Consider the following 21,307-nt stretch of genomic DNA (forward strand, 5'->3'; position numbering starts at 1 on the left):
CATAAAAACACAGCCATCTTTCCAAGAGTTTATCAGCATTTTGCAAAGTAGCTGGATATGCCAAGTGCTTTAAAAACCACAGTAAAGGAGCCAGCCAAATTTCCAAATATGGCACGCAATCTCTATCTGACAGCTTTCAGAGTAGACAATAACCAAAGTCAATCACTTCTTTCTCAGGTTTCCTGACAATATTTTTCTCAAATTTATTCTTAAATTATAACTCAAGGTCATGAAAGCAACAAGTGAAGATACACATGCAATTAAACTGAAAAGCAAACTTCAAAACAACCAAGCCTTAAAAGTTGCTTCCTTAACGCACAAGAATGTATGCTATTAAAAGATTAAGACCCGAGCACACAAAAAATACACAAAAATGAAATAATACTACTGAGTATCTAAAAATCTTTAGACAAAACGTTTGACAGCACTGTTCTTTAGGAAATTAAGCAAAAGGTGCCAAATGAATAATGAAGCTCATGATAAGTCCTTTTTAATAAGGAGAGCAGACGGCTGAGCAGGGCTTTGATGCTGGTCTCCCCAGGAGTAGGAATGTGGGGTGACAAAGCTGGGGCTTGACGGCTGGGCCACGCTACTGGCCCCTGCGTGGGCCTGAATCCTGCAGCAGCCTTCTGAGACTCTGGGTCAGAGCTGGCAGGCACCTCGGCTGTCCCTGCTTACAGTGTCTGGACAGGGGAAGAGCTAGTCACCTGCCAAGAAGAGAGGAGCATGTCTAACAGTCCTCTATACTGGCCTCCCGCAGACTGGCCACCAGACCCTTGGCCTCACCATTTCTCACCAAGAGCTAGGCCCTTGCGGGAAACCTAAAGGAAGGTGAGAACAAGGTTAGGAGCAAAACTGTACCAGAATCTGGGTCAGAAAATATAAATGGTTTTAACTTCACAAAAAAGTTACAAGGAGCACTTGAATACACTGCTCTAAGACATCTGAAGCCCAGGACATAGAAGTTTATTTTTCCAATTAATCAGCAGTTGATACTATAAACTTGACTATTAGCAAGTTTACACACAAACATGTTTATACACATTTTACACAAACCATGCATCTATTTTTAAAGACATACTGATCAAATACTTAATTTTCCATTTAAGAGCAATTTAAGAGCTTGGACCATGCGTGCTATTATAGAGCTCTATGGTGTTCGGATTCCAGATGCAGATCAGGGAAGGTCTGATGCTTAGACAAAGGGCAATTCAACTAGGCTAACACCTGGTTCACTGCTCTATTCCTCATCGGTGCTGCCTTTTTACAACAGGACTCAATTTCCCCAAACTTAAGGCACCCCTATGGATCAGTGATCTCATTTCTAAAGCTACGATGCTTGAGTAGCATAATGTCTAGTCCAGACCTCCCCTTAAGGTTCTAGACGCCTGTATCCAAGCCCCTCTTTGTAGGCCTATAATGGCCTCCAATGGGAATCATCTTCCCTTTTGCAAAATGTTTACAAATGCACTTTCCCTTTTGCCCTCTTTCCAATCTACTGTCATAGAAAAGCACAAATCTGATCATGTCCTCCCCTCATTTGAAACACTGAACTGGCTCCCTATTGTTCTCACTGTCCAGCCAGCTGCCCCCAGCATCCCCTCCAAGCACCCCATCCCCTTCCCAGGGCCTTGGTTCACCCTCTCCCTTCTGCCTGGACTTACTTCCCCTACCCCACTTCAGTTACTTCCCCACACTGAGAAGCCTTTCCAGAATGACCCCAGCAGGAATGGCGCCCTGTCGCATGTGAGTGCCCTCACCTTTCCTTCACAGCACATATCAGTTGTGATGACAGCAGTGATGGTTGTGTATGCCTGTCTCCTGTGAGCGATCCTAAAATAGTTCCCTGAGGAAAAAGGCTACATGGGCTTCACTCCCATCAACCCCCGTGGGCCTTGCACAGGGTTGGCACCACTATCCGTATACAGCAAATATGTGCAGAACGAATGTGATGGAGGGTGAATGTTGAGAAAGGCGATTAAGGCCTCTCTCACCGAGGATCATTCTCCTGCCATACAAAGGCCAGTCTTTCAGGGCCTCAGAGGATCTGCAGGAACATTCAGGCTCTTCCCTTAACAGACCTCCCCAACATAACTATCTCAGGGCCTAAAAAGGAGGAGGAAGGGATCCTCTTAATGTGATTTTCTAAAGGCAGTGAGACCAGGTTATCATCCTTTAGGCATCTGACTAATGGAATCTGTTCAAGTAATAATAAATATTTTAACTGCTACAGCTTTAATCTAAACTGAGAAAATGTCTAGGAATTGAGAAAGAAGGAATGCTTTCCCACAGCCCTCTCTCCCATGAATAAACACCAAGGTGAAAGGAAGATTTAAAAGGCAGTATGGTATATGTGCACAGTGGTTATATGTGCACAGACTCTGGACCCTTCCTACCTCCTGGCTGTGTGATCTTGGGCCAGTCACTTGACCTCTCTGTGCCTCAGTGCCCTCATTTGTAAAATGAAAAATATGATAATAGCATACTTTGTGAAGATCAAATGGGTTAATATATATTAAGTGCTTGGAGCAGTGTCTTACGCTTCTTATCATGAGCAATACATAAATGCTTGCCATTTTATTATTACTAGGAATTTTTAAAAGCTGCTTTACAGCATTCTAGCTAAAACTAATTAATATACTTTGGTTAGAATGGGACTCAAGTAGCACTTAAAACTAAGACATTAAAAATTAAAGTATGCACTGGCTTGTTTTACTGTACATAAAAATATTTTTAATGAAAATATTCTGAATGCATAACCTTGCTGATTCCAATAAAGCAAACAAAATGTCTGTTAGTAGATGGCTGTTGGCTTCTTAACAGAGTGTGACAAAAACATTCTTCAAACATGCATGAGTAACCTGTTCAGTATCCAGTGAATTCACAAGCATATGCCTTGTTTACCTTTGATGTATAAAGTAACAAAATCACATTCTGTTAACTGAGTTAGATGATAAAATTAATTAGGAAAAAATCAACAAAACACATCTCTGCCTGAAAGCAGAGCATGTATACTAACATCTATCCTTGAGCTGTGAAGAGTATATGTTAAGATTCCATCAAACAGAAAAGTACTTATAAAAACAACTGATTAAAATGTTTCCAACTAGACACACACCTATCCCTATGATCATGGAATTCCATTCCTAAACACATATCCAAGAAATAGGAAAGAAGACAGAAAGATATATACAAGAATGTTCATAGCAGCTTTATTCACAGCCAAAAACTGAAAATAATTCAGATGTCCAACAACAGGGGAATGGATCAACAAACTGCTATGTATCTATACAACTGTACCTAGCAATGAGAAGAATGAACCACTGATGGATGTGACAACATGGATGTATCTCATAGATATTATGCCAAGGAAAAGAATCTGTACCAAAAAACGTACGTGTGATTCTTTTTATACAAAGTTCAAGAATCATCCAACCTGAAAAATGATGACAGAAGTCACAGCAGTGTTTACCTCTGGGGATGGGGGAACAGGTGTAGACTGGGAAGTTGTGTGCGGGAATCTATGGGGTGCTGGCAACATTCTATATCTGGATTTGAGTGGTGGTTACACAGGTTTATACATGTGGAAAATTCCTCAGACTGTACACTGAAGGTGTAAGTACTTCATGTATTTTACTGTATGTGTTTTACTTCTATTATTTAAAAAAATCTTCCCAACTAGTAGTTTAAATCACAACTGACTGTACTCTGTCCGATTTAACAAAATTGACAGCACCTGAGTACTTCATGCGCTGTTGGAGAGTTGGCAGAGAGCTTTCCCCATATACATGTCAAACCATGTGTTATGGACTGAATTGTTCCTCTCCCCAAAAATCTTATGTTGAAGCCCTAACCCCTAATATTTGGAGGTAGGGCCATTAAAGGGGTAATTAAGGTTCAATGAGGTCATGAGTTTGGGACCCCAATCCAATATGACAGGAGTCCTTACCAGAAGAGGCAGAGACATTAAGGATGTGCACACAGTAGAAAAGACCATGTGAGGACACAGTGATTAAGTGGCTGTCTACAAGCCCAGAAGAGAGGCCTGAGGAGAAGCCAAACCTGCCTACACCTTGATCTTGGACTTCCAGCCTCCAAACTGTGAGAAAGTTAACTTCTGTTGGATGAGCCACTCAGCGGTAGTCTGTTATGACAGCCCTAGCAGACTGATGCAGCAAGTAAAGAGGCTTCAAGAAAACTCCAAGAGTTGACACAGGCCCTCTGGAGTTTGTGGGACCCGGGTGGTGGTGTCTGGCTCTTGCTGTGAGAAAGAGAAAAGCCAGTCCGAACTAGCAGGACAAAGAGAGAGGAGACTGTTTTGTAGCAAAACACACTTCTACTGCCAAAGGAACAGGGCTGTGTGTTTCCTGTGGGCTCCACAGAAGCCGCCAGCTTGAGGTGGAGGAGGTGAAGTTTAAGGTGAGACATGTTTACCACCACTACCCACCTACCAGGATGGCGAGGGCTGAATGCTGATGAGGATGGGGACCCACCGCAGCTCTCATAAACCGCTGCCTGAGGTGTAAACAGGTACGACCACTTTGGAAAACCTCTGGGCGATATCTCAAAACCTAAACAGACACCTGATCTGTGACTCAGCCATCCTCCTACAGAAATGAGTGCTTATGTGCACCAAAATAAATGTTCAAGAGTGTTCACAGTGAGACAGTCCAAGTGTGCTTCAAATAAACGCAGTATATTCGCACAATGGATTACCAAGCAGCAATAAAAAGGAATAGAGTACCGATACATACATACCACAAGGATGAATCTCTAGAACAATACTGAACAAAAAAGTCGACACAAAAGGTTACATACTCCATGATTCCATGTATATGAAGTTAAAAACAGGCAAAGCCGCTCTGTGGTGACAGAGTCAGAGTAGTGGTTGATATGAACTGGGAAGGGACATGAGGGCACCCGGGGGAAGAGGAAGAGGAGGTGGAGGATGTGTTCTGTATCCCATTTAAGCACTAGTTATATGAGTTTTCAGATATGTGGAAATTCAACAAATTGTACACATGAGATTTCTGCACTTTACTGTGTTCAGGTTCCATTGCAATTTTTAAAAGTCAAGAATGAGGCAGGAGTTTGGAATTTTTATTACTACACTGGGCTGTACTTTGTGATTAATAGAGTGGATTTAACTTTTCACCACTCAAGAGAGGGGAATCTAACGGACCTGCCCAAGATTGTATTCCAACGAGGAAGAGAAAACAAGTGTGTTAACTGGGCCTGGAGGAGCCGTGTGAGAATAGGGTGCTGCCATCTGCACTCTACTGAACCTAACCCGTTCCCTAAACCTGTTACACACCGAGGGCAGTTTCTTTAATTCAAGATTCCCTAAATAACAAGACAGTGTTCTGGAGCCTGCCAAAGTTATTACTTAGGTTTCTGTTTACTAGTTAACTGCTAAGATTAACTCCAATGTGATAACATGGGAACGATGACTCATGCTGACGCCCGCAGTTTACTGTGTCCGGTGGTACCATATAAAAATATTGAGGAAGGCAGAAGTCTTCTTGCTTAGCCCAAAGACAGCAACAACAACCACTGGTTCACATCACACAGCTAATGATTATAACAGATTGTAACCATTCCTTTTGGTTACTAAACTACTTTGTTAGATGATACTAAGATTGGCTAATTCCCAACTATGAGCCTATTTCCATGAAGTTGTAGGAAGATAAGCGTTTAAGCATGTATATGTATATATGTACATATGTGTGTGTATATATTCATATATTAAGACATACTTTTTCATTCCAAAATTCTACGCCAGCTTTTATTTTGAGTGGCTCCTGGTTAAAGGTGGCAATTTGACATTTTTATCCTTTTCTTCTCCAGACCCCACTTAAATGAGTAAAAAGGCATAGATTAAGGTATGAACCCACAAAGAAAAAGGGAGAGAGAATATCCACAAACAAGAGATTTTAATACATTTCTTCGGAAGTGACTGGACTGTAGAACCCCAGGGATATAGGCCTGGAAAGGATGGAGGTGCAGAAGGCTCTGCAAACAGGTGATTCACTGTAACCAGACAGTTGGATCCCCGCCCTCTGCTTGATGGTGACACACACTTATCAGCAGGAGCCAGCAGCCACTCCTCAGGAAAAAGACTGGCATTTAGGGATTCCCATGGAAGCAACTAAATTGCTTCCCTGGCTGACGATCCCAAGAAGAAGCCACTGGTCTGCTGGTGGACAATGTTGGGGTCACACCCAGATCCTCATCCAGCCAACAGCCAGCACCTGTGACTCTTTCTGGGACCGCTGCACTAGCTTGGTCTTTTCATGGAGAGAACCAGAAGTAGCTGAGAATTTATGCTCCCCTCCCTACAGTCCCCACTCAGCCTGGGGACCTTACTGCATGACGGACAGGTATGGAATATGTACCACCAACCCCACAGACTTGGGTGGGAATGACCCTAAGGCCACATCATACCAGAGCTCCCCAGCCCTTGGGACATTGAGACCACACCCTTATTTGACTGCTTCTCCCCTCCCTTCCCAGTCTCCTCTGGGAGCATCTCCTTAACAAAGCAGGGCCTGCACATATCAACCCTTTTCTCAGTGTCTGCTCTGGGGAGCCCAATCTAAGCCCTCTACAAACCCTGCCAATGAATACAGACCTCTGGACATGTTTGGTGTCACAGCCCTAATATGAATGGACAATCCATGATGAAGACATTCCCTGAAGACCTCTGGCATGGAAGGGAACCAGTCAAATAAGTCATGAGATGTAAACAAGCCCAGTGCAAATTCCCCAAGTGAAAGAAAGGAGGAGGAGGGGGTGGTAAGAAAGGAAAAAAATTAAACTCAGGAAAAGAAGAAAAGGTAAGAGTCACTGTGCAGATAACATAATGAACAAAGCCTTAATCATCCACCTTCATAAGCACAGTCTCTTTACTTCATCAAGGGGAGCCTCATTCCAGACAAGAAACTGCAGACAGATGGATAATTACCTCCCCCCAACTTGCAGTTCTCAGGTAAGCCTGTCCCCCCTACTCCGCCCCCTCTGCCTCCATCCACTGAGAGTAACTTTGTAAACAGTCTTTGCACCTCCAGTAAATGGTATGTTGTGTCTCACTGGGAGCAGCTCAGACATAACAGGGAACAAAATCCTGAGTCCCTCAGCCTCCATTCTTTCCCAAGCAGGCTTCAAAAACCTCACAGGATTCAAATGTAACATGCACTTTTAACACTGGCTTAACATTCTGTCTTCAAGGCTAGACAGCATCTACCAGAGCAGTAACAATTTATGCCAAGTCGAAAGCACACTTTATAGTTTCTTCCACACCAAGCCGTGGGTCTTTTCTCCAGGTTAACATATTCTGGCAGACTAAAACAGATAAGTGCTTTTGTGAAACCTGACCTAACTGTTCTTTTCCTTAACAAATTTGAGTAAGGGGTATATATTAATTCAGGATTTTAGTTCCAATTCTCTAGCATATTCCTTTCTTCCCACCCTTTAAATATACACACAAGCACACACACATATGTAATTTCTTTATGATAGAAAACAGTAACATCCTCATCATAGACGATTTGGAAAAATAGCACACATGTACACACTGCTGTAATTCCACCATCCAGTTTCTGTCCGCCTCATTTTGAGAGAAAATTCTAGATCTGTATATTTCTTAATACTTCTGCTCCCAAGCATATACACCTATGAAGTAAAACAGGAGTTGTGTTCAAGGTTTTGCTCTTAAGAGATGTGACTTGTTGATAAGATAGAGCAAATACACATGTAAAGATGAAGTGCATTCTATCATTCTATATTCATAGCCAAATGCAGAGTTCTGGCCCCTGAGTCAAGTTTTTGGGAAAGCACAGTTAAAAAAAGGCTGCTGGCAGCTGAGGCACAAAGCACTTAGCCTCCAAGCTCCTACAGTGACAGAAAGCCCCAGGGACCAAAGCTGAATGTTTGGCCACTTCAGTTATTCTCTAATAAGCCCCTTTTATGCTGAAATGGTGGTTTTGTTTTGTCCGTTTGGATTCCCCTTCCTTCTTCCCTGACATTCTTTTCCTTTTTTGGTTAATAGCGGGGGGGGGGGGGGATGATTCTTAGAGTCCTTAAATTTAATTATGAAATGCTAACTCAATCATTCCCAAAGGCTTACTAGACAATAGGCAGAGTTTCTTTTAAAGATGGAAAGATACATGGAAAAGCAACAGATTTCCTTATTCCCACTTATTCAACAAATACGTATTCAGCAGATACTACATACGTGTGTACATGTGTGCAGAGTATCTATGTGCTGTTAGCCTCCTAGTGCTAAAGGAGACAAAAAAAATGTTGATGGGTGGGTGTATATTTTGGAAGAACAAGACAGGGATAGACTAAAGTGAGCATGCATTGCTGTAGTTCAAAGGGAACTGGAGATGCTCGCTAACACACGGTACAAGATGCTGTGAGCATTTACACCAGGAGTCAGCAAGCTAAGTTCCACGAGACATATCTGGCCCACTGCCTGGGAGTTGGGAGTGCTTTTACATTTTTAAATGGCAGGGGGGAAAAAATGAAGAGAGGAATCAAAATTTTGTGACAAGCGAAAGTGATACAAAATTCAAATTTCAGCACCCCTAAATAAAGTTTTATTGGAGTACAGCCCTGCTCATTGGTTTACATGTTGCCTGCAGCTGCCTTTGCAGTAGAACAGCAAAGCTGAGAAGATGCGACGGAGACTGTTCGGCCGCAGAACATATTTACTATCTGGCCCTATGCAGAAAGTTTGCCGACCGCCGGTTTAGAAGAGGGAGACATCACTTCTGCCCGAGGTCATTATGAAGGAAGTGACACACCTACCTCACTTTCCTGTAGCCCTTTATCTCTCATTTGCCCCTCTCAGCCAGCGGCCCACTGTGGGAAGAGAAGGGAAGGGCAGGTTTCATCATACCCCCTTTTATAGCTGGCCCAATCTAGAGACTTGTTCAATGTTGGCAGCACCATAGTACCTCTGTCTTGAGCCTTTCCACCCCAGGGTGCAGAGACTGAAGAAATGCTGGTGCAACAGCTACACACATACAGACATCCCACGTGGGACGAGGGCATCATAAACAAGGGAGCCCAGCTGGGCAGACGGGGGGGGGGCAGGGGGCTGCTGCTGGGCCCCAGGACAAGGGAGACTTGGGGACTGGGAGCTGTCGGGGCCTGCCCCTACCCCTGGACCTGCGGTGAGTCCCCCTTGCCCTGTCCTTTAGTCACCGAGAGAACGTCTGAGAGCCTCAAGTCCCACCTACAATCTAAGTCTGCTCCTGATACAGTTATGAAGAGTGAGATCTAATGAGAAGCAAGTGAGTCACCTGTGCACAGTGCTGAGCCCAGTGCCTGGCGCTCTGTAGCTATGATGTGAACCTGCTTTCATTCACTGAATGGGGAACCTATTGGGCCTTTAAAACGGAGTTGACATGTACCTACATTAGATAACTGGAGAGCCATAAAGAGTGTAATCACACCTGAACATCAGACTAGGTTAGACGTTCATTCCACCCAACACTATGGAAACATTCTACCTGTGGAACAAATTCTAGCCCCTTTAGGACAAAAATCTCCTAGGTATTAGCTCAGGAAAAAAAAAAAGATTCTTGTACTTTCAAGTTATTTGGAAGAGAAGTGGGTGTGAAAACTAGTTTCACATCTGGGAAGAAATATATTAGGTTGAAATTGAGAATTAAGTAACTGAACTGAACACCTAGAACTCCTGGGGCTTGGGGACAGTGACTTGGGAAAGAGGCAGGAAAGGAGGACAGGACAGAGACTAGCCAGACTCATGAGCGATGATCAGTCTGGCGACAAGGTCGGGGGCCCAGGCACTTGACATGGTTTACCCAGCCTAGGAAAGCTGCTAGATTTAAAAACCAATCCATTCATCTTACTCCACTTTCCATTTTCCACGCTAAAAATTACTTCTTTTGGAAATAAAGCAGCAACTCAAAAATAAAGTTTCCCTTTAGTATTATTGTGACATCATACACCCACACCACCAAATATCCAAATATGCTAATGATGTGAAACAAATTTTACAAACTCTGATGTGAAATTGTTTCCCACAATAAGAAAATAAGCACTCTTCTGATGGTTGTGATACAACAGAACAGCATTTCTTAAACTGCATGTCAGGACCCATGAGTGCTGAAATTAGTTTAGTGGGTTGGCAACCACACAGAATAGAACAGAAAATATCCAAGTGCATTATGTATAATAAAGGACAAGTTTTGTTTCAGTGATATGTTTGTGCATGCACGTGCAGGTGTGTGTGTTTACACACACTCATCTATATTGCTAGGCTATGATGTAAACTGTATTCTCCTGAGGAATCACGGTCAAACAAGTTTAAAGGCACTGAAATAGAGTGTGTAGGTAAGTCTAGGATGAAAATCCTAATTCATTGAAGAGCCACGTGAGGGGGTAATTGTTCTCGTTAAGTGGAATTTCTTTATATGACCAGCTCTTCCTCTGCATTTAAGATGTGCTACAATTTACAGGAAATAGGATTTATGCACATGTTGTCAAGTATACCTCTTCTTTAAAATAAAGTCAATGAATACAGAATTGATCTTGGGAATATAAAATGCATCAAGTCAGAAACGTAAATGATTATATTGTTCAGAATGACAGCTGATCACCTGCTTCATGAAACAAAATCATTGCTGTATTTTTTCCACACTAATTAATCCACCATGGAGCAGAAGAGGAGGAGGCTGGAGAGGAAACTTAGTGGGTAGTTATGGTTTTACCACCACCATACCTCAACAACCTCCTATGATCACTTTGCATGTACAAAAATAAGATGAGATTTTTAGTTCCCCCAAAATTAAATTTCAGAGGAGAGAAAGTCACCTTGTGCTTAACTCCATATCCAGTCTCCCATATTATAAAGCATTCTCTCAATTACTCTCTTCTGAATGCCAAAAAGCAAAAAGCCTATTATCTCCAAGATAGCAGGACTAGAAGTCAAGCAATTCATTAATGCTGGATGTGATGGCAACTGATTTTAAAGGGAGAAACCATGTCAAAAACATTTACCTGATAAGACTGGGGATTTTATGAAAAGGAGATGTACGTTTCAGAGGTTACTTGAGAACTATTTGGAGAAGGTGGCCTGAAACAATGGCAGTTAATTCTACATAGGGATGCTTACGGAAGTCACAGGATTGAAACAGGATAGATAAGTGGATGAATGAAGGGGGCCAAGACTTTAACGTCAGTTTAAGTAACTGTTCCTTCACCACTGCTCATAGTGGATGTCCCTATACAAGTCATGCAGAAGTGCCAGGTTGTGGAGATCACTAACACACACCTACAGGAAGGAAAGAAAAAGACAACTGTTCTTATGCTATGTGAATGGGCACACAGGCCTTGGAATTAAGTCTGCAGCGGCAGCATCATATGGAAATTCAAGAAGTACTATATTTCAAGCTAGCTAGATAGAAATGAATATGCCAAAAGTAGCCTAGTGATGAAAAAGACTGAAGTCAAAGGAGCATTTGAATAAATGGTTTTGTAAAATGTGAAAGTAGAAGAATGTCACATTTTTTTAATTACTGATTTTATATAATGTGACTTAAAATATATGCAAGTACATTAATAAATAAGCAGATATTTCATACTTTATCTATATCCCTAAAATGTGCATATTCAAGTTGCTATAAAGCCTTTTAAAAACCCGTCTTGTTGGAAAACTGGGGACTACCTCATAATCGAGGGTACCTTACACACGGGCATTTATGGTTATCTGCATCCCAGATAATTGAGGATTGTCAATAGTTGGCTTGTGAGTGAACATGAACAGCTGTTGCAATACATTAAAATTCCTGAAATAAAATACCAGTAACTGCTATCAAACAAATGCTCATCTGTGAAAAACTCTCTGTGCTGCCCCTGGGCCATGTGGAACAGAGGCTGTTGCTGCACTGCCTCATGTCCCCTCAGCCCACTTCCGAGGCCACCTGTAGCTCAGATAGACAGTTGTCCTGCACACTGCCGGCTTCCCACCTCCCGCCCGCTCTGCCTCTCTGCCTAGCTACCCAAGGGCTTTCCCTGGTGCCTCCAAAGCTTGCTCAGGCTTGTACTGGCAGCACTAAAGAGCTGGAGACTCAGTGTCCCGCGCATTAAATGGTGGATAAACATCCCAGTATCCCCACTGCTTGGTGGACAATCGTAAAGAATGGAGCCTCCACTGCCCACAATGGCAATCTGCTCATGAGCCTGCCTCTGACTGGTTTTCCTTTCTTCCCTGTCTCATTCCCTCCTCCACTCTTTCACATGTGCTTCTTGGGATCACTTCCCAAACAGACTACTTGTACCCAAGTCCTCGTCTCAGGCCCCGTGTGCATAAACTACTTAGCATACTGTGGTGACTCTGTGTCCTCTTTGAAAAACGGCTGTCTGCAGAAATCAAGGTGAAAGAGCCTTACCCTCATTCTTTACTCCTGAATTGCTCAGATCTTTGGCAATGTCTCACCCATTCCTTGCAATGAGTATTTGATGATCCCTTATTAATGCAAAGAGTTTTTCTAGGGGTTGTAGAGTATGCCCAGATGAACAAAATATAGTTCTAGTTTCAAAGACCCTAGGCTTGAGAATGAGACATGACATACGGAAGAAGGAAAGGAACCCTATAACTAAAGAGGATTCAGGCGGCAGAAGAGTGATGTGGCACTTCCAAGGAGGGCCTACTTCCAGCTCACTAGTTTTCATCACTACTCAGAGCCACTCTTCAAGTCTTTTAATTTCAATGTTTGATTGAGGACATGTATCTTTTTATAAACCCAGCATGACTCACCCATAGGTCAGCCGAAATGTGGTACATGGTGATGCAGCCTTATGGGCGACTGATTCAGTACTGAGAGGCAAAGCATCGCATTGCAGGGTCCCTAGGTGACCATGCCATCGATGTGTGATACGACGACTCGGCCAGGTGGAGCAAGGAAACCAGGGAGGCTTCCTTGGTCATGCGAAGCACATGCCCACCTCAGGCTCTCTGCTCCTGACATTCTCTGCCTAGAAGGTGCTTCCCTTAAATATCTGCATGGCTCATTCTTTCACCTCTTTAAGCTCTCTCTGCTCAAGGCCTTCCCTGAACACCCTACACAAAATAACAGCAACCTCCATTACCCCAGTGACATGACCACACTGTTCCTTCCTTGCTTTCTTCTTCATAGTGCTCAGCACCACCTGACATATTGTATATTTGTTTATTTATTCTTTTAATCTCCTCCCACTAAAAGGTCAGTAGTAGTAGGGACATTTCCCCGCTGCTGTATCCCTCGCACCAAGAACGGTGAATGGCAGAGAAAAGGTCCTCAGAGAACATTTGTTGAAGAAATGAATAAATGACTTCATCATTAGAACCCCCAAATCATTAGAACCCCCACAGGTGAGTTTCTGTAAGCTCGTATGGAGTCATGACATGACCCTGTAACTCAAGGGTCTAAAGGGTACAAAATTATTTTGTGAAAAAACTTTTCTAAAGCTTCAGTGTAGGGGGAGGTTATAGCTCAGTGGCAGAGTGTGTGCCTACCATGCACAAGGTCCTGGGTTCAACCCCCAGGACCCCCATTATAAGTAAATAAATAAATAAATAAATAAATAAATAAATAACCTAATTACCCCCCCAAAATAAAACAATAAATAAAATAAATTAAAAAAAAGCTTCAATGTATGTAGCAGGTATGAATAAATAAAAGTTTTAATTCTATCATAAAGTTGAATAGGCCATGTAATACAACTCATTCAATGTCCTTGGTGTAAATAGGAAAAAAATTCTGAAATTTTAGGTCTTAGATACTGCACTTACTTTACTAAAAAAAAATTTTAATTTATTCATGTATTCATGAGATGAATATTTATTGAGTGCTTCTGATGGGTACGGTGTTGATTCTTTTGCCACGTCCTGCCGTTACAGATGGGAAAGGCTCATCTTTTCTAAAGATGTTCTTTCCCATTATTTTATCATGTTTTATTTATTGAAGCCAGCAATCCCTTAGAGAGAATAGTCACGGGAAACACTTCAGATGGAATCTTTTATTTAGCTAATTTTAAAAGTAAATACTTTTCTCTTTTCATTGAGTTTAAGGGAAGGAGGAACCACTGTATTTAACAACATTTAATGCTCACTATTACAAAACTTACACAAGTAGTTGTCAAGCTCTAATTATATAAGCTAACTGGTTCCAGCACAACTTCATGCTCTCCAAACACAGGAGACCCTCACAGCTGGGTGAGGATCTTTTATTCACCCCTAATTGACTGACTGCTACATTTCCACAGCACACAGTCCAAGTCGTCAGTGTTCTACTCATGACCTCAACCTGCCCACCTCTCTTTGACTTTACTTAGAAGACTGTGGCCAAACTCCTTTCTTTCTACCTCAAAGTGCCCATGCTTCTGCCTCCAAGGAGTCCTTCCTTTGCGTTCATGCAGTATACTCCCATCTTCTTGAAGATCCATCCCATCAGTTTGGCCTCTCCCTTACACTTTCAATCTCTCTTCCCTTTAATGGATTCTTTTCCACTTATAAAGTTGGCTCAGGTCTTCCTATACTAAAGCATTACTTTCCCTGCACTTTGCCCTACCTTTGATGTATCAAACTCTCTCTCCCTCCTCACCACCCCACTTCATTAAAAAGGAAGTCTGTCCTCACTGCTTTCATATGCGTCACCCCCTACTCTCCAAGCCCTCACAGCCTGGCTGCCATCTCCACCCACCTCAGAGAAAGTCAAAGAAAGCCAGGAGTCAAATCCAATGGCTCTTCCTTCACTGCCCCTTCTCCACCTTGGAGTGTGCTGTATGAATGACAGGGGCTCCCTCACCTTTCCCAGCTCCCATGACACCAAACTACTGCCACGACATTTCTACAACTGCCCCTTGTTCAGATCCTCTTTTTTCTCTTTTCCCCTCCAATGCAAAGACTACCTCCCAAGGATCCTACCCTTATCCTTTGCCTCTTTGTGCTCCATTTTCTTTACTGGCCATCTCTGAGACATGAAAATTGCTCTTAAGTAGATGACTTACAAATCTCTCTTCATAGCTCTAACCTTTCTCGAAGACCTACATCGGTATTGTAGTTTGTTCATTTGGACAAAACTCTCATGCCTAAAAATGAAACTTCTTTTTCCCCCTCTTCCTCATTCTCTCCTCAAGCTCCTTCCTGACAATGACATAATCATTCTGTTGGCTGAGCCTGACGATGACCTTTGACTTCCCTGCTCCGTGTTCAGATTATTCCTGTATCCTTTCTCTTGAGTCCGCCCTCTCCTCTTCACTCCCACTGCCTCATTTCCTCTTACCCCTAGTATGACAATAAAGTCTAACTGGTCTCCCTACTGCCAGTCTCTCCTCACTGCATTACATCCAACACAATGCTACAAGATTATAACCCTTTCCAAAGCACAGTTCTGGTCCTGTCAACCCTCCTCCTCAGAAACCTTCCAAGGCTCCCTGGTAGTTACTAAATAAAATCCCTACAAAAGTTGCCCCACAACCGTGAATGACCCTATCTTTCTTACCTTCTTTCTCTTTACATCTCTGGGCATCTCCTGCACTCCAGCCAAAGTATACCATTCATTTTCCCCTCCTAGCTTTATTGAGAAATAATGGACACAAACACACCATTCCGTTCCCTGTATGGACACACACTTCCCACCACCAGGCTTTTGCTATGCTGTTTCCCCCTCAAATATACCCTTCCTCCCCTGGCAGCCGAAATTCCACCTATGCACATCTTAGCTCAAAGGCTCCCTATTCCATAGACTCTTTCTTGATTCTTCCTTTTGAAGTCATTGCTGTATCCTGTGAACTCCTACAGCTCTGCAAGCATATTGCTTTTCCAGCACTTAACCATTTTCCACCACTCTTCAGTTAGTTACATGCATGCCCTGTCTCTCCCTCCAAGCCATGAACTTCCTCTGGGCAGGATCTATGTCTCCTTAGTCTTCAAATCTCCAGCCCTCATAACATTTCCCAAACCCTATCCAAAGGCATACAGGGTCTAAGATGTAGTAGACAACTAACAAATATTCGTAAACTAATGATTGCAACCCAAAGGGTTAACTTTGAATTTTACTGCTTGAAATGCTCTCAGCTTTAACAGTTACTCTTCCCATCTTGTAGGATAGAAGTCCCACCTCCCCATGATACTGCTATTTATTTATTTTGGCCCCATGGGTCATTTTTCAAATGTCTTTTATTCCCAAGTCTTCCAAAAAACAAATTAAGAGACCAATAATGGGAAAGAAAAGAATTAATACTCCTTTAAGTGAAGAAAATGCATCCATGTAAAACAATGGCTTGTTACAGGTACAAGGTACAAACTGAATTACAGGATTCAAATTGTATCATTAACCTTAACAGTCCAATCTTTAGAAAGTTAGGTATTGCATTTTAAAAATTATCACAGTTATACTGGAAAGGAAATCATTCATTCCTGAGTCATCAATTGCGCTACTGAACAATTATTCTTTTTCTAAACAGTTTATTTACCTTGGTAATTTCTAATATTCTTAAACTTTCTTGCAAGACATTTACATCTCTGGATTTTACTTGCAAATACAAAGATGACAACTTTTTTTTTAAAAGCCAAAACCTCTTAGAATGCCTTTTACATTCCAAAATACTTTTCTCAGAAAGAAATTGGCAGAATTAAAAGAGTAAGGAAATAAGATTCAAAATTCATTTTTATAAATCTATCCTTAAATCTTGGATGCAATCCAACAACCTCACATTAAAATTTTAGAAGGCTTGACTTGAAGGACATGGGGAAATTTAATGTTCACAGCTTCAAGGGAAACTGGTCTACAGATCACCATTAATTAAGAGAAGATAAATGGTAAGAAAAAAAACATATATGTGGACAATTCTAACTCTATTATTTTCAATGCAACCTCTGCCAAAACAAAACAAAAATTTTTAAAAGAGAAAGAAACCTCTAATGCCAGCGTGTTGTATACTTACTTGTGTAGCTATGATTGCTACTGGCTTTTCAAGAGGACCAGGGCAGCCAGTTTGGATTCTGACAGCAATGCAGTAGAATTTAAGGTGTTACGACTTTAAAACAGGTTTAAAGCAGGTTGATCTAGTCTCATAACATTTCAATAAAGACATATCAAGATATTAAGTGTAAAGGTGCCTTCATTCCTATACATACCGTAGGAAGAACACAGGAGCTGAGGAGTCAAACTGCAGTGGACACACATATGAATATGCTATCTCCCTTCCCCTCCCTCTCTCCCCAGCCCTACACAAGCCTATCTTTATCACGCAGAGACAATTAAACAGCTATAGACTCGGGATGCAGTTCTGTGTCCCAGCTCCCACTGGGTGACTTATTGCCAGCCTGACATTTTCCAGATTCTCTATGAGCAGGCTACATTGGCTTGGAAAGCAGACTCACTGATCTGGGACCCCATCACCACGGGTCTTGAGGGATTTCAGTTTCCAAACGAGACAGGGCACCACCTGGCCATTGTGAAAGCTGGAAGAGTCGATATCACCACAGGAGAAATAAAGTGTCCCTTTTCCTAAGGAAAACGCCCTGCTTGCATGACGCTGACCAAGGAGGGTACCAAACATTTCTCAGTACGATCCTTTTCTTCTTTCAAATACTGGCCCCCATCTCTTATACACACCTCCAGAGTTCATTCTACCAGAACCAACATGAAGATCATATTCTTCAGCCATAAGATTTCCAGTGTTTAAATGTGGAAGGAGAAGGTCTGGCTGACATTCAAAGTTGTGGGGGCAGAGAGAGGGATGTGGCCGTTAAAGACCCTTCTCCTTCAGGTCAGACAAGAGATAAACAATAGAAACTGCAGAGTCAGGGCATCTAAGACCCCCGACGGAAAAGAGGCTGAGGAGAGAAGTATCACAGGATGGAAGGTCCCTTCAAAACCTGGACACCAGTAAGCCCAGAAACGGTAACCATTATCCTATTTCCCTGCCATGTGCCCAAAGCCACATGCACACTTCCACATCCCCATGTCAAGAGACATGTGAAAAAAGGGGGAAGTGAGAGAAAGTGAGAATCCCTACACCCAGCCATCCACAGGCAGAAGCAGAACAGAGGCTGAACTCAGAGTTGCAGGGTAGGAATAACGAACACTGTCCCACAGTCAGCGGGTGACAGCAAGTCAGGGCACCAGCAGATCTCTGGGTCTGGAGAGCAGTTTGGGGAGAGTGGATACAATCACACCAGCACACACACACATACACAGATTCACACACATGGGATTTTACAAATCCGTACCCACCCCACTGCCTCCCTCCACACTCACACACCAAGTGCATCCTGCACACTTGATCCTTACCATCAACACACTCTTTCTCCCGGAGAGGCAGCCGAGAGAGCTGAGGGATCCTAGCGGGGATTCCTGGAAATGTCATCCCCCAACACCTTCGGTCCGCCATCCTCATCCCTTTGGCTCTACCTTTTACTTACACACACACACACGCACGCACGCACGCACACACACACTCACTCACTCCTGCCATGACTATCAGGCCCGCCGTTGCCCTCAAAGCACCGCATCTCAGCGCGCACCGGACACCAGTCGTCCCTATCCTCAACGGCCCCTTCCCCCGCCCCGTTAGCTTGATGGCTAAAGGCACTTCCCCCTGTATGTCGCCGGCTGTCCCCTCTCATCCGCACTATTGTTCCTTGCAGCCCCTCTCGCGCCCGAGGGCGCCCTTCGGCGAAGACCGGGGCTCCGTCGAAGGCAGCATCAGCGCCGGGGACCCCCCTCCATTCACCCACCCCTCCCTGGCGGTGGTACCTTGCTTGACAGCTGGGTCCGCGGGCCCGCGGGAGCAGGCAACGCTAATGACAACGTTGGTGCCAAGCCTGGGAATAAAGCTCCACTCCAGACGCTCCTACCTCCAGCGCCACCATCTTCTCCCGCCGCCGCCGCCGCCGCCGCCACCGCCGTCGCCGCCACCGCGACCGCAGCCGCCCTCGCCCAGCTCCGGCTACTGCTCTGCAGCCGCCGCTCGGGCCCCTCCGGTCCAGCGGCCCCACCCCCTTCTCCCCACCCTCCCGCCCGCCCCTCGTGACGCGCGCCGGGCCGAGCCGGCCGGCTGGAGAGGGAGGGCGCCCGTGGTGGGGGGTGGGAGGGGACGCGCGCACGCCGCGTGCTAGGAGCGCCCCTGTCTCCCACGCCCACCCGCGCGCACCCGCGGCGCGCGAGCCCGAAGCAGCTGGGCGGCGTCCTCCTCCCGCCGCCTCTGAAGCGCCCCAGTCCCGGCGCGGGTGGGCGTGTGGGTCGCTGCCACCTCTCGCCGCCCTTCGCGTCCCGGCTCGGTCAGGTGCGTCCTGGCGTGCGCGGGACCCGCTGGAGCTTCCCTGACCGCGGCTGCGGGCCGAGCTCACGGAGCGGCAAATGCGGCTGCCTCTTCGGCGGAAGCCCAGAGGGGTCCCGTGTTCCCTCAGCAGCGGCCCTGGCCAACCTCTGCGGGCAGGAACAGGCCGCGCTGCGGGACCACGAAGCCGGGCCGCGGCTTCGGCTCCCGCGGGCTGTTCCCTCTGCTGAGTTACTACCGAGTTTTCCCGCTTCTCTTGGCCCTTAAATGCTGCTTGCACTTAGCGGCCCGGCCGGCGCACAAGACCCCCTCAGAAAAGGGGGTGCCGGTGTCTCTGGAACGCGCTGCAGACCTGCGTTGTGGCCGCTAGGGGGAGAGCCTCTCGGGTTTGGGCGGGAGCGAAGCTGGCCGCCTTTGCAGCCCTGGAAGGGAACTGCCCAGTCCTGCAGGAAGAGCGGAAAGCCTCTGGATTATGATGCCGGGAGATGCTCGGCTTAGTTTTTCTACCCGCTTCTCTATTCTGGTTGGTCAGAATTTAGTGTATTTGAGCCTGGCTGAGGGCATCAGCCCCAGATAAACCTGACAGAGGGAGGACGGGAGGGGACTTTTGCAGCAGGGACCAGGTGGCAGGTGCTGTGTGTTAATGAAAAGCAGTGGGATGGACAGGCCTCAGGAGACCTGGGTTCTGGCGCCAGCCTCACCTGTAATTGGCAGTGTATATGAGCGAAATTGTTTCCCCTCTTCACAGGTTTCTCAGTAATATGAAATTATATTTGCACAAAGCCTTATCGTTTGCAAAGCCATCTTCATGCACATATTCTCATCTAGTAAAATGAAGCCTTGGTTATCCAGATCCTTTGGGAAAGGGATCTTTTACCACACCGTTTTTCCGTATTATTGTAAGCACAGTGCCTCCAGAAAAATCTGGGGATGTAGCCTGAAGCATTCTTGAAGTCTTGTGTTTTAGCTATAAAGTTTATATGACCTTGCATTCTACTCCATGATGATTTTTTTTTTTTGCTTTAACAAAGCAAGCAATAGCTTACCTCTCCTCAAAAAGATCTTTTAGTAAAATTGAAATTGAAATATATACTAGGAAGGTGTATCGACATTACATACTTACCTTTTTTTTTCCAGTATTTATTCGACATGTATTCCAGACAAGGTCCTTGTTCTTCCTGAGCTCACAGTACGAGGGAGGAAACAGGTATTAAACAGTCAGAATAATAAGTGCAACTGTGATCAACTCTCAAGTGCAAGGGTGCTAGGGTTCACAGGGAAACCTAATCTAGACCCCAGGATTGGATGAGACTTTCCAGGGAAATAACCTTTCAGGTTGCCCAGGATAGGCAGCACTGAGACACTTCCAGGTAGAAGGAAACGTATAGAAGCCCACCCAGACTGGGCTGGAGAGGCAGGCAGCTGTGGCCAGAACCTGTAGAAACTTGTAGGCCTTTTAAAATAAGGATTTTATCTTGTGAGAAGGTCACTGAAAGTCTGTAAGAGCTGGGAGTCAGTGATCATGATCACATTTCAGTTACTGAAAGATGGGCGAGGTAGCTCTGTGAAGAAGTGATTCATGGAGGGTTAGGGTCCAGGACAGAAAGACTCTGAGCCCATGACACACCCCTGCTTATAAACCTGGTGAGTATTTAGGGGTTTTAGTTTTCACACTGACTGCTCTTCTGTTTGTTTTTAGTGCCTCTGTTTTCACATGTACCAGTTTTGGGGCCTTTCAGACTGCCTCTCTGTAATAGTCCTTTTTTTTGTTACTTTTAATATGCTGTGGTTTTAGGAAGGAAATTGATCTTGTTAGAATTTCAGGTTCAGTAAGGGGATATAGGTTCTGAGTGAGGAGCTCTTTTCTGTGATACACTTTGTGTCATTTAGTTTGTTAGCTCAGTAATCTCTGCTTATTTTCTACTTTTGTGTGTACATTGAGGCAAAATTCCTTGATGCATGAATGAGAGACACATTATTTCTTTAATAATATAATACCTTTTCCTCA

General features: G+C 44.3%; 1 protein-coding gene and 1 non-coding gene across 7 annotated transcripts in view; one reads left to right on the plus strand and one right to left on the minus strand.

The window, feature by feature from the left end:
- Positions 1 to 18,956, minus strand: part of APBA1 (amyloid beta precursor protein binding family A member 1) — a 210,642-nt gene extending 191,686 nt beyond the window's left edge. For 3 of the 6 annotated variants that reach the window (XM_064490260.1, XM_064490265.1, XM_064490264.1), the window contains exon 1: positions 18,777 to 18,955. The gene's annotated coding sequence lies outside the window, so the exon portion shown is untranslated. Of the gene's footprint in view, positions 1 to 8,811; positions 8,866 to 18,311; positions 18,397 to 18,776 lie in introns of those variants that run through there. The other 3 variants (XM_064490261.1, XM_064490262.1, XM_064490263.1) reach the window with 3 other exon arrangements.
- On the plus strand, positions 13,491 to 13,566 carry TRNAG-ACC (transfer RNA glycine (anticodon ACC)). The gene has a single exon. It is a non-coding gene; the product is annotated as a tRNA-Gly (tRNA).
- Positions 18,957 to 21,307: the final 2,351 nt, after the last annotated feature.

This window comes from Camelus dromedarius, chromosome 10 (assembly GCF_036321535.1).
Source record: "Camelus dromedarius isolate mCamDro1 chromosome 10, mCamDro1.pat, whole genome shotgun sequence".
Taxonomy (NCBI): domain Eukaryota; kingdom Metazoa; phylum Chordata; class Mammalia; order Artiodactyla; family Camelidae; genus Camelus; species Camelus dromedarius.